This window comes from Tribolium castaneum, chromosome 4 (genome assembly GCF_031307605.1).
Source record: "Tribolium castaneum strain GA2 chromosome 4, icTriCast1.1, whole genome shotgun sequence".
NCBI classification, from domain to species: domain Eukaryota; kingdom Metazoa; phylum Arthropoda; class Insecta; order Coleoptera; family Tenebrionidae; genus Tribolium; species Tribolium castaneum.
In genome coordinates, this window is record NC_087397.1 from 6,996,588 (window position 1) to 7,009,164 (window position 12,577).

The 12,577-nt window shown below is 34.6% G+C and overlaps 1 protein-coding gene across 7 annotated transcripts in view; it reads right to left on the bottom strand.

Annotated features, from left to right (window-relative positions):
- Positions 1-10,387: 10,387 nt before the first annotated feature.
- Positions 10,388-12,577, bottom strand: part of Ubx (ultrabithorax) — a 103,839-nt gene continuing 101,649 nt past the window's right edge. For 6 of the 7 annotated variants that reach the window (XM_064355973.1, XM_064355971.1, XM_008203015.3 and 3 more), the window contains one exon: positions 10,388-11,542. The gene's annotated coding sequence lies outside the window, so the exon portion shown is untranslated. The remainder of the gene's footprint in view (positions 11,543-12,577) is intronic. The other variant, XR_010333649.1, reaches the window with a different exon arrangement.

Here is a 12,577-nt window from a genome sequence, read left to right on the forward strand (position 1 = left end):
AAATCCCGACACTTTCCAACACTATCCCAAAAGAAAGACTGATGACGTTTCAGGATTTTTACATCAAAAACTTATTTGCATAAGAAAAATTTTTTACAAAAGGGAACTGGACGATCTTACAAGGGGTGAAACCCTAATGTGATTAATGGTCAAACGCCTCGCCAGTAATAGCTTTTAGCATAAATCTCTATACGTAGATGTGTCAATAGCATTCCTGAGTGTGTGCTATAAATAAGGGTAAGCAAAAACCCACCACTTCAACACCGAGTCCTTTTTAAGGATAACTACCCTCTTTACCAAAATATAAGAAAATTTCGCTAATCGACAATCGACAACAAAAATAAAAAACCCATTCAGCCATCTCAATATACCGAGTCCTCATAATTCAGGTCAGAACTTTCCGAAAACAAACTTTTTATAACGTAAAAGTTGCGTGCTTGTTTCTGATAGCAAAAAGTCTTAAATCAAAGTGATTTATTTTTTTATCAATAACGCACACCTCCAACAAGACAATAATATTTTCCAATGTCAAAGCACCTTAAGCCTTTAACGCCAGAACAATCAACAAAATTGCTAATTGCTAGTAATAAGTAATTAAATAAGAGTAACAAACAGTCCTTATTTAAATAATGTCTATGATACTAGTCAGAGAATAGAAATAAAAAATAATAAAAATATAAAAATATTAAAAATAAATCGTCAACCAAGAGGCTCATTAAAATTGGATTCTTTTAACAATGTTTTGAACTTTCATCCTCCATGAAAATAACGTACTTAATTTCAAATAAAAAAATAAGTATTCCTCTTGATGTAGTTTATTATAGAGGTGTCATTTTTTTCGTTCGTGACTGTACACACCATTACGTTTAAAAACTGTGAAAAAAATCATAATTTTAAGACGTATAAGTATAAATAGTAGTTCTTCATTTTGTGTTATTTTTCCTTGAAATTTAGAAAATGCAAACACGTAAGTAACTTAATTAGTACCTAATATATTTTTTTATCTTTATAACGTTTGCTGTCCCGTCCGTTATTTTAAACAAAACGAAAAATTTTTAATTTCCACTCTTTAATTTTAATATTTTTAAAGTCTTTAATAATTAAAACCTATTTGAATAATTTTTTTAGTTCTATTTTCAAACACAACATTTTTTTGTCCCGTCCGTCATGTGTAAACAGAAAGTAAATTAATCAAAGTCGTTGCACATTGCCTTTTTCTTCAAAGATCGTTGTTGGAATTAGTGCCTTTTAAATTAACCGAATTTTAACACGACTGTTCAAATTAAAGTGTGAGATCGTTTTTGTGTCCCGTCCGTCATCAATTTGTATTTCTTTTTTTTAATAAAATTTTAAAAATGAGGCTGTAATTGTAGGCGGTAAATAATTTGACTGGTACTATTACATCCTATAAAGGAAAATTCACTTCTACTGATACTGTTGGTAAAAACTGAAGCTTCAATTTATTTTTTATTAATTTTAGTACTTTAAAAATAAAACCTCAACCAAGCGATTCAATACAAATTAGATTTTTTTTAAGAATGTTTCGGACTTTTATATGAAAATAATTATAAGGGTGTAATTCTTTGTGCCCTTGACTGTACACACCATTATGTTATCAAACTCAGTTGGAAACTATTTGTGTAAAAATTTTAATAAAATTGACAAATGAAATAAATTATACAGAAATTAAAGTAAAAATAGAAATTCTTGTCCTGTCCTTTGCGGTAACATGTTGCATGAAACTAATTCTTAGAATTGAAATTAGGACAAGTATTAAGAAATGAATCACGAGTGGGCTAACGAAGTCAGATAGCCTATCTAGGAGAAAAAATTTCGCCTGACAAGATCTCAACATGTCCACTGCAAGAATGAGTGAGTGTGGAGCAAAGAGGTTATCTGACTAGCACTTGTTCTGGTCCCGCCCAGGGCCTCCTAGATTTACGAGTTCGGCCTATGATCCCATCACCTGGCCGGCCACTCTTGCGACATTTCCCAGATATGATAATTTCGAGTGTTTCTCTTCGGTCGATAAAAGTCATAGCCCTCAAACAGCCCCCAATAAAAAGCTAATTTAAAATGCGTCTCCCGCAGTAGCCTATTTTCCTCGAAGCTAGTCCAATTCTGTTCTACTGGAGATATTGCAGCAGGGCCGGGTATAAATTTCCCGCCAGACTTCATTTCGAGCTGGAGCGGACCCGTTTATCTTACACACAATAACTCACGAGCCGTCCGTTCTTTTTGTTTTTTCTTATTGTCTTCCTAGAGTTTGCTGTAAGAAACACTGGAATGGAAATTGTAATCTCACTTTGAAATGAGTTATTGTCAACACGACGAATGAAGATATAAACATTTGGGAGAGAATAATGCGCACTTCGGACCGCATAAATAACGGCCTTATCGAGCTTTGTAATCGGATATAGAAGGTTTGATTATTCCGCAGGAGGAAGGATGTTTCCTGGATGCACTTTGCCAAAGTCGTAAAACTGGACGTGTCGATCAAGGAAATGGCGTGTTTATTCTGGAATTTTTACACGGGATCGACAAGATTTCCGAAATGATGACCCAAAGGCCATTCGGGGCTTAACCTTTCGCACTAGTAGATCATTGTTGTTTATCTCGAGATTTCTCGAACGATTTACGAACCAATCGGATGGATTGCTGGATAATATCGCACTTAGGAAAGTTTATCACTCATCCAAGTCACATCACATTAATTGTTCGGCGTGCCGACACTTTTTGGTAAATCGTTAATTAAAATGCACTCGCACCGATCCGAAACTAATTCCTCGCTAGTTTCCCACACAAACTGAATCAAATTCTTAGTTTTCTCTGTAACCCCACTCATTGGACCTAACGGTCTCACGCAAATCAACTATAATAAAATGTGCACGACGTGTATGGTTTTCTAATGTCCCGAACCCACCCACGATTTATTAATAAAAATGTGTGCACAAAGTGCTCCCAGCTGAAATCATTTAAATGTGGAAATGCAATCTAGAAATTTTTATCCTCATCCAATAAATTCTTTTGAGACCGCGATGCCCGGTTTATATCAAAGACGTTGTCCCTAAGACTGCTTGATATTCAGCAAACGATTTCGCTCGCCATCATTTCTCTCCTGTCTCTCGTGGAGTTTTCCTCCCGTGAAATTTCGACCCTATAAGTCTTACTCAACCAGCGATGTTATATTGCAAGAGTTCTATCAGAAAATGCCGAGCAGGCGATCAAAAATAGAAATAAAGGGCGATTTATGCCGCGACAAATTTTAGTCTAATTCCTGGCAGTATTGGAATATATTTGCTGAGCAAGTCCTGGCAGAGACGTTTAACGTAATGGCTAGTTAAATAACATTGGTACTGGCCGTGATATCCAACACTAAGCATATATCACAAGTGTTTCAATTCAGCTGTCCATAGGAAAGAGAAATGTCCACCTTAATTTTCTCCTGGACAAAACGTGGCCTGATTTAAGAGTGGCAAAGTTCAACTGGCACAAGTCCTAGTCGGGACAATTTGTTCTCGTTCGATTTAAATCGCCCTTATATAATTTTACGAAAATTGGTGGCGGCGTTTACCGTTGATGAGACCAACTTGTGGTATTTATTACAGTCCTGGAATAGTAAATTCCTGGAAGGCGTTGGCATATTTCGCAAGTTCCGTAATGCGACTAGGAAGCTACATTTGATGGAATGCGCTCAGACGACGACATTCCTCGGTTCCTGCTAGCGTGATGTGCCCCGGGGCTCAAACTAGACAACATTATTATCTTTATAGTGTGCCGGATTCGCAAATGCTTCTTACGTGCTCGTCGCAACGGTTTTTACCATTCCCAGAATTAACAACAGAAAACACTCCAGAAATTTACTCAAAAATTATAATTTCGCAAATCTAGGACGAAAACCCTAAACTTGCACACGGGAACAAATCAGGATAAAAAATAAAATTATAATGAATTAAAAAATAATAATATTAAGATTTTTCATGGAATATTTGAGAAATGAGTTGATTTTAAATTTTATTATAATTTTTATAATGTCATTTTAAAACTTTAAAAACGCCAATGTCGCATTTTCTCTCAAAATTAGCTATGAACAGCAACAAAATAATTGCTTATGTAATTTACGAGTATACTCTCAATGAAAGAGTAGTAACTATTTTAGGATTTTCTAAATCTTGATTAAAATATTACAAATTTTACAAATAAAACCCCACAAACCTATCGACATATCGACAGAAAGCTCATAAAAAATGCCAGTTAATAATGCAATAAAATATAGGTTGTTGCATTTGAAAAAATCGATTTATATCCATTTGTAGTTTGTCATTTTCAGAAAATCGTAATAGGCGATAGAATATTAATTCCGAGTTCGTTTTCATTGAGGAAGATACGCTAAAGCTTAAAGAATTGATTGGAAAAAAAGTTGGTTAAGTTATCTTAAATGGTTCTGAATTTATAAATTTTTCTGTAAGTCTTTGCACGACGCTATTTTCACAAATAAATTGACATAAGTCAAAAACTATGACAGATAACTCTATAAAATCGGATGTGCTATATCGACAATTTAGTTACGATTTCAAAAATGTAACAAAAGTTTGGGGTTTCCATTAAAAAAAAACACAATTTAGTTGGGTATATTATTTTGGAACAGCCTGTACCTATATAAATTAAAATATCTTTAGAATGTGCTTGTTGTAAGACCTACCATTTAAACAATTATTCAAATTAACAGCTTGCATAGAAAAAAGTTATGGAGCACGCACGCACTCTTGGGTCACCCTGTATTTATTACCCTTTTGCACATTTTTTTTCAAATATGGCTACAGCTGTTTACTAATCCCCATGCTAACCGACTGATTTTTGTTTTTTCGGATAGCAAGATTTCTAGATAATTTTATCAAATTTGTCATAATGACACGAACAAATTAGCAATTATTGTACAAACTGATCCAGAAAGATTAAGTCTGTTGGCAACAGATTTGAAAGTTTTTTTGCTCGTAATTTGCAACACTGTAATCGAATTCGATTTTTCTTGAGAGAATTATTTGGCGTATACAACCCCACAAGATTGTTAATTGGAGAAGCACCCCATTGGTATCCTTTAAAATTTAAGTCTATTGTTACCAACAAACTCAGTATTTCTGGATCAGTCTGTACATAAAAAATAAAGACTGGAAGTGCAAAAAATAGTGTATATACCTCGGGACTAAAGTGCCTAAATCCCTTGAGTGGTTCTTGCCACTCCACTCGCGAGATTAAATTCTGCACTTTAGACCCTCTGTGTGTAATATACCTACTATTTTCCACTACTAGCTAAGAAGTTGACAATTATTGCGTTTCCTAGCCACCCAAAAAGTTGAATTTCTCTATTAGTGGTTAATAATTTTTTCTATTATTCACCTAGGTTAATAATGAACTAATTCAAAGTTTTGAGAATCTAGGGATAGTTGTTTATATACCGATGATGTATGTAGACGAGACGTAAAATAGGTGTGCGTAATTTCGATGTTTCAAATGGTGATATCTCAAAAATGGTGATGCGTAGGAAAAATTTTGAGAAAAATTTTAATAGATAACTGAATGCTCTACAACTCTTGTTTGACCATTTTCATGGTAAAACTTACCGTTTACGAAACAAAACGTAAAAAACCGCTACTTTTGATTTTGACATTGAATAACTTCTAGCACACGTTGGATCGATTGTTTGATATTTTATTTGTAATAGTGTATTTAGGACCTGCTCGATGCGAATTTTTGCAAGCTTACCACTCTATTTTTGACAATTTTGACCGAACTATGTTTCACTACTCGAAAAAAATGAAAAAAATTTCTGGTGGAAAGAAGAGGTGCGAAGATGGGAAGAGCGGATCAGTCGTAGAGAGAGACCACCTAATTATTATTGTTTATCGATTATTATAGGCACGGAAGAGTGTGGGAGACAATGCAAGTGGCTGTTGCAAATTGCTGATTAGAGCAATGCGCTGCATACACAAGTGCCCTCTTGACTTAGTCATATCGTCGTCAGCACATCCATTGATGGAATCAAACCTTCAAAAACGTGAAAATATGACGGAATGACGAATTTCCATAAAGGATTGCAATCACATATAACAGATGGCAATAAACAGTGCATATTGATGAGAATTTAATAACACATGTCGACCTCTGTATGAAAATATCCGAATATCCGAAATAGCCGATTACAATCAATATTAGAATGCAATTCCCGGCTTAAATTACGATCTTGATTAGCTTATGCATTTGTAACTAGTCGCAGTCGCCTGCATGCCAATCAATCTCGGGAAGCAGCGTCATTTCGGGCATTTAGTGAGCGAGTCTCCATAAATTTGAATAAGAAGCGTATGCATATTCATCATAGATCCCGATGGCCGCTTAGGCGGTGAGTTTGAGAATGTGGCTCACGCATGCAGCTACGTGTGCAGGTCTACCATCGCCATCCCCTCGCTCTGACTCCATCCCCGAGCGTGACTCCGCATACGCAATGAGCACGCACCCTGAAAAATGTCAATTTGTTCTTCATTAATACGGGATATTAGTTCTGACAACGTCGTAAATCCACCTAATGAGTTTTAAGGTATCTCGCAGTTCCCACTTCGCCACCCCGCTTTAATAATTATAAGCGCGATAATCGAGGCCACCGAATAAGTTCTAATTTCGAGACGAGAGAAAGAAACCAATAGCACGATCACGCAGAACGGGAAGACATTGATGAAGAGAAATGGTGGAGTCGCCGGATAGTCGGATAGCGTGCATCAGGCCAAGAGTGATAAATGCCCCGCGTGGTCTTGCCTGAATACTTAATGTTTGATTGCTACACGACATACTATGGACAATTTAACAATCTAATAGAGATATATGAGCGGGAGCTCAAAACGCGGTCAAGAAACGTAAACATTTTATGGTTACGACTTCGCAACAATGCGAATTTTTATACACTTTATTGCTCCATCCGCTGCTGAATATAAACAGAACTTTAAATCCCAAACACACAAAAAACACCTTCACATTGATTCAGAAAAAAATTATTTTGCTCGGATTCTTTCCTTTTGCACCCCAAATTTGGGAAAGAGCAAATTATTTCAAAATCAAAGTAACCATTAATTAAATAATTAAATAAATAATTTAGTAAACACTAAAACATTTAATAGAAGTTTGTACAGTAAAACCTCTCAACAACGGACACCGGTGGAGAATCTTTAATTGTCCGTTGTAGGAGAAGTGTCCACTAATGAGAGGTGGGGAATTTTAAGTAAATAATTTTGAGCATCTTTTCATGAATTTTCCAGCAAATTATTCAAATTTAAAACAGCAGCAAAATATGTTTTACAAAAAATGTTTTACTCGTACGCAGAAATATTATAAAATTTTGCAGTTTTGTTCGGTTAGTTTTAGGAGCTTTAGTTTTACATGACACATAATATCAGGTTTTTAAAAGGCAAGTTTTCCCTTTATCACAATTGTCTTCATCAATCTTTTTATCACGTTTTTCTAAAAAAAATCACATGCTTATCTGTATTTAATTCTGGTATAAAATTGTTCTTGTTTTAGAAGATCCTTGAAACAAATGTTTGTTTTTTGCACTACCACTCTTTCGGTTTGTCCATTGTAAGAGGTAAATTTATATGTTATGGTAAGTGGGGATTTTTTTGTCCGTGTCCGGTGTACAGAGAGTCCGTTGTCGAGAGCACTTATATTATTTTCTAATGCTTTTGTTACGTTTCTATAAAAATGTCCGTTGTGAAGAGGTGTCCGTTATTCGGAGATAAGAGAGATTTTACTGCATCTCTATAACTTTTGTGTTACAATCGAGGTAACTTTAATATTTCACGTTTTATTTTAACAGTACACAATTTTTTTATTATTTTACTGCGGCCAAACTGCACCGGTATGGTTTAAAATATAAGTGCTGCTTAAGCCTGTCAAGTGAACTGCACCGTAAATAATTGCAACTTAAAATTCTGTAAAGCCTTGTTTAAACCTTACCTTAGGTACCGCTTAAATAGCGCTTAACGCCAAAAAAAGCAATTTAAAAGCAACAGATCAATGAGAAATTGAGTTACTCTTGACATGTATGACGAAAAAATAGTTGGATTGCTTCAAAAAACATTTTCAGCGGAATAAAATTCAATACAGACTCTCGGTACAGTAAAAAGAATTCTCATTCTTGTTATTATTGCTAAAATTGAGAAGGCTGAAGGAAAACCTTGACTGGATGATGGCATGAGTGATAAAGATGAGCTAAATGGACAGAATATATTTATAAAAATATTATCACGCTAGATTAGAAAACTTTTTTTAGGCGTTTTTTTTATTAAATAACATAGTTGAACACAAAAGAAAGATTTATCAATTAACTAATAAAACGTTTATAACAGTACTGAACATTTTTTTATTTCAATTCTTTTAACTAAATATTAATTCCACAAACTTTTTCATCAATTTGAGTTCATCCAGCATTAGCTTGAATTCTTTTTTCTCGTTCTGAAATTTCAAAAAATTGTTTTTTTAAAGTTGTAGCTTTAGAATACTACTCTGAAACTGGTGTGAACTTTTAGGCGTCTTCTATATCACAATTTTTTCCCAAATAATTTTGGATTAGCAGACTAAAAATTTATTGGTTTATCCTCGTAGTTTGTTCAGTTCCAATTTCAATTTTTGAAATTGTTGCTCAAGATAAAATTTCTCGAAAATGCTTTTTCGTTTTCGAAATCGAAAGTTCTTTGCTTTTTTCTAGTTTTAGAAAAATTATTACGTTTTCATCTTACTTTTTGTTGGTACATTACCATATCTAAACAGGAAAGCTTATACATTTGGCTCTATTTCTGACTTCAGTCGGATGATCAAGGATTTGCGGCAAAACTTTTTAAAATAAAATTACCTCAAAGTTAGAAACTTAAAATTATTTTACTCTTGACAGCGCACCAATAAAGTAATCCGCAATATTTTCACTTAAATATTTGTAAATGTTAAGATGCAGCTCGACTTGTTTAAACTGCAGTTAATCCAAGTTCCGTTAAGCGTTATTCATAAGCCGAACCGGTGCAGTTAGGCCTAAGTTGTACAAATATTTGGAACTTAATGCCAATAATTGCTTGGGATTATTTGAAAGTAAGTAATTAGAAGTAATAATATTGTAAGGAGTTGCTGGAATTACAAAAATTAAGTAGGTAATTATACATAACTTGAGTTTTTCTAGAATTACTAATTCTTTTTGTATTTAAAAAAAACCTGTCAAATATAGTTGCGCAGAGATTTCTTGGAAATGACGACCCCTTTTTTTAAACGCGTAAAATTATTGAAAAATAGAGCCTTATTTTAAAAAATAACAACGATCTTTACACTTTTACACTTCACACTCGTTCGAAAAGGTGATTTTTTGGTGTTTTTTCTCTTTAAAAGGGCGACTCGTTTAGTGTAGCTCATATTGCCTAATGTTTTTATGCTTTTGTTTCGGAAAATTGTGTTAAATTTAGCACAACTTCTCGCTTTGAAATTGCTCAAGTCGTTCGACAATAACGATTTTCCCAAGCAGTTAAAATTGTTGACTTCGCCTAAAGTATTGTAGAAAATCGTTCAAATTATACATGACATTGTTTTTGTATGTCCAAGTCGGTGATTAGATGTAGGGAAAGATGAAGTGTGGATAAAAGTTGTAAGCATCACGCATTATGGATCCGTGCTGGAATAAAGCACAATAAAACCGGAAATAAATCATGCGCCTTCCAATAAACAACGTTTTAGTGCATCCGCTCTTACGGCAGCGCACCTCTGGTCATTATGATATGTGGGGTCCATCCATTCCAGGGCAAGAAACCGCACAACACTCTATCAAATTGCATGCAGGTTGTAATAATCCACAAGGATTAAACTGTGAAATGAACGTATACGAATTTAGTCGAGGCCCGGGGGTGGAAGCATCCCTCTGGTAGGGGTAGATTTGCGGTGTGAGGCAATCAGCCGCCTGACAGCGATGAGGGATGGCGCTACCAGGTGTTGCATGCATGCCGAACAAGAGCGAATTTTTGTCGGTGAAATAATTAATAAAAATTTGAATCGTGCGAATGGAAGGAGGGAAGGATCTTATGTCGTGTGGGGAAAGACAGAGAAAAAGGATATTTATGTGTCGCTACTTAAATCGGAATAGAGCGTACTTCATTGGTATGCATTGAGGATTTATACAGGCATGAAGCCAAAAACATTCATCAAGGTGGATTTAACTGAAACTCTGATTCATTGCAGCTCTAATATATGTTCGGCTTCAGCATGCACCTCGCTGAAAATTATTATTTACTGGAGCTGATTGCCTTCCTGGCTACTGAACAAATACAACTTTTTCGTCCTTGTTGGCCGGGTGGAATGAAAAAGCGGGTTAGAACATGACTTTTATTAAAATAAATTACAGTCACACATAGACGACAGAGAAGGTAAGGAGCGTATATTACATGGAAAAGGAATCTTTGAGCAACAAATAAGCAACAAAATGTCGATAAAAACGAGAAAGAAAAACAAACAATACTCTAGATGAACAGTATACATTTTATCCTTACCCTATGAAATTTTACAGCTTATGTACAAAGTTTTAGGATTACGAAGATGTAGCTCAGCCCAAACACACTGGTTGCAAGGTACAGAGTTCCTCTGTATAATTAGTACATTTACGTATACATTTCTTGTACTTTCGTTTCAAACAATTAAACTAAAAAAACACGTCTTAAAATATTTTCCCTTAAGCACTATTTTAGGTACGTACGCACAGGAGGCATAAATTCTTAAAAGAGGTTCGTTTTAAAAATTTCATATGTACATTATGTTACACAAAGTAAAATTTCATAAATTAGTACAAGCGGTGCTCTATAAAAATAGCAAAGAAATCGTCTTGTATTATATACAATTCGCAATTTTCCAATGTGACTGGGCATAAATAGCATCGTAATATTCGACAACATCGATAAACTGCAGCAGCCATTCGAAAATTTCCTTACAGTTTACACAGTAATTATGCTTATATTTATAATTGTAAAGTAACAAAAAAATAGAGATCCATAATAAATTGCAATGTTTTGAGTGGACAAACAGGCTCAAGACCACAAAAACATTTCATGACTGGTTTTGAACAATTTTGCGATTTTTGTGGCGCTTGATGACCACGACTACCGAAACCTTATGTACAGAAACATCCTAATAGAAAAAATACTCAGTCACTTAATTACAATTTAGACTTACATCTACTAGGATTATAATTTACGTATATCGTTAAGTTTCCTCAGAATTATGGCACATAAACCCAATTACGTATATAGTTGCGATCGCACATCTCTCCAGTTCTCCCAAAACGAAAAAATATCGTCACTGTAACATTCAATTACTTTGGATTATAAATACACTAACCACTAAAGTATACACATGTCACAAGTCCATCAGTTTGGCGTAGGAGCAGTTCTCAATGGTCCGATTTAGTCGATGAGGCCGGTGGTTGGCGACAACTTCCCGGTCGAAGGCCTGAGGCATGCCGTGTGTCAGGACTCTGCAATAATTTCAGTCATTTAGTAACGCCAATTCTAATCTAACACTAAAACTAACAAGCCTCAAGCTTTCGAGAGGGTTGACCCCAAACGCTTACACCGAATTCTCTTGCTTGCACAACACATTGCATGACTTTGAGGCTTCAAACGCTTCTATCCTACGGTTTTTACAGAGGATAACCCATAACTTACGTGTCGACCGATTTCCAAATATTATTTATGGAACCGAACCGTGATTTATTGAACCACGAATCAACACGCGCATAAAATATTGAACCGAGACTAGGCTCGTGGGGAGAACCAGATACCACACAATTACCACAGCTAATTGCACAAAAAACACAAAAACTCAGTGCATTTACAAAATTAAGCCAGCATTTATTCACATTCAAATCACAAAACTTCATTCCTAATATTTGTGAACCTTATTTATTTTTTTTTGGTTCCAGAGCAGAAGTAGTCCTTTATTATTTATAAATTAAAATATCCTTGCAACAGGCTTATTGAAGATTTAAAAAAGACTAATATGAACCGATTTGCACGCTTTTACGCATAATTCTTCCTCTCTTTTGGTATTTTTGTTTCTATATTTAATTTACTTTCTTATGACATTGTAAGTCTCAAAACTTGGAGAAACTGTTGAGATGTTGTTGTTGAGAGCCGTTTTACATTTTCAAAAAGAAGGTGATTAGGTGCTTTTAACTCAGAATGTTTCAGGCAATGTATAATCAGTTTTTGCTTTCGAAGAAACACGGTCTTAAACAATATTTTATTAAAACCAATGAAGTTGGTGACTAAGTGACTTACAATTATTAGTAGTTACTTTGCAATTAATTAAACTTAACTACTTCACTTAATATTTGTTGTAATATTGAGACATAATGTTAAGTTTGAAGAAAAGAAAGAAAAAAGAAAGGAAAAAAAAAGAAGGAAAAGAAGAAAGTTTGAAGAGGTGACTGTAATTGCTACCAAAAAATGTCGTGGAAAAAAATTGAGAGAAAGGTTTCATGGAAGAAATGGCTATTTTCCAGCCTATA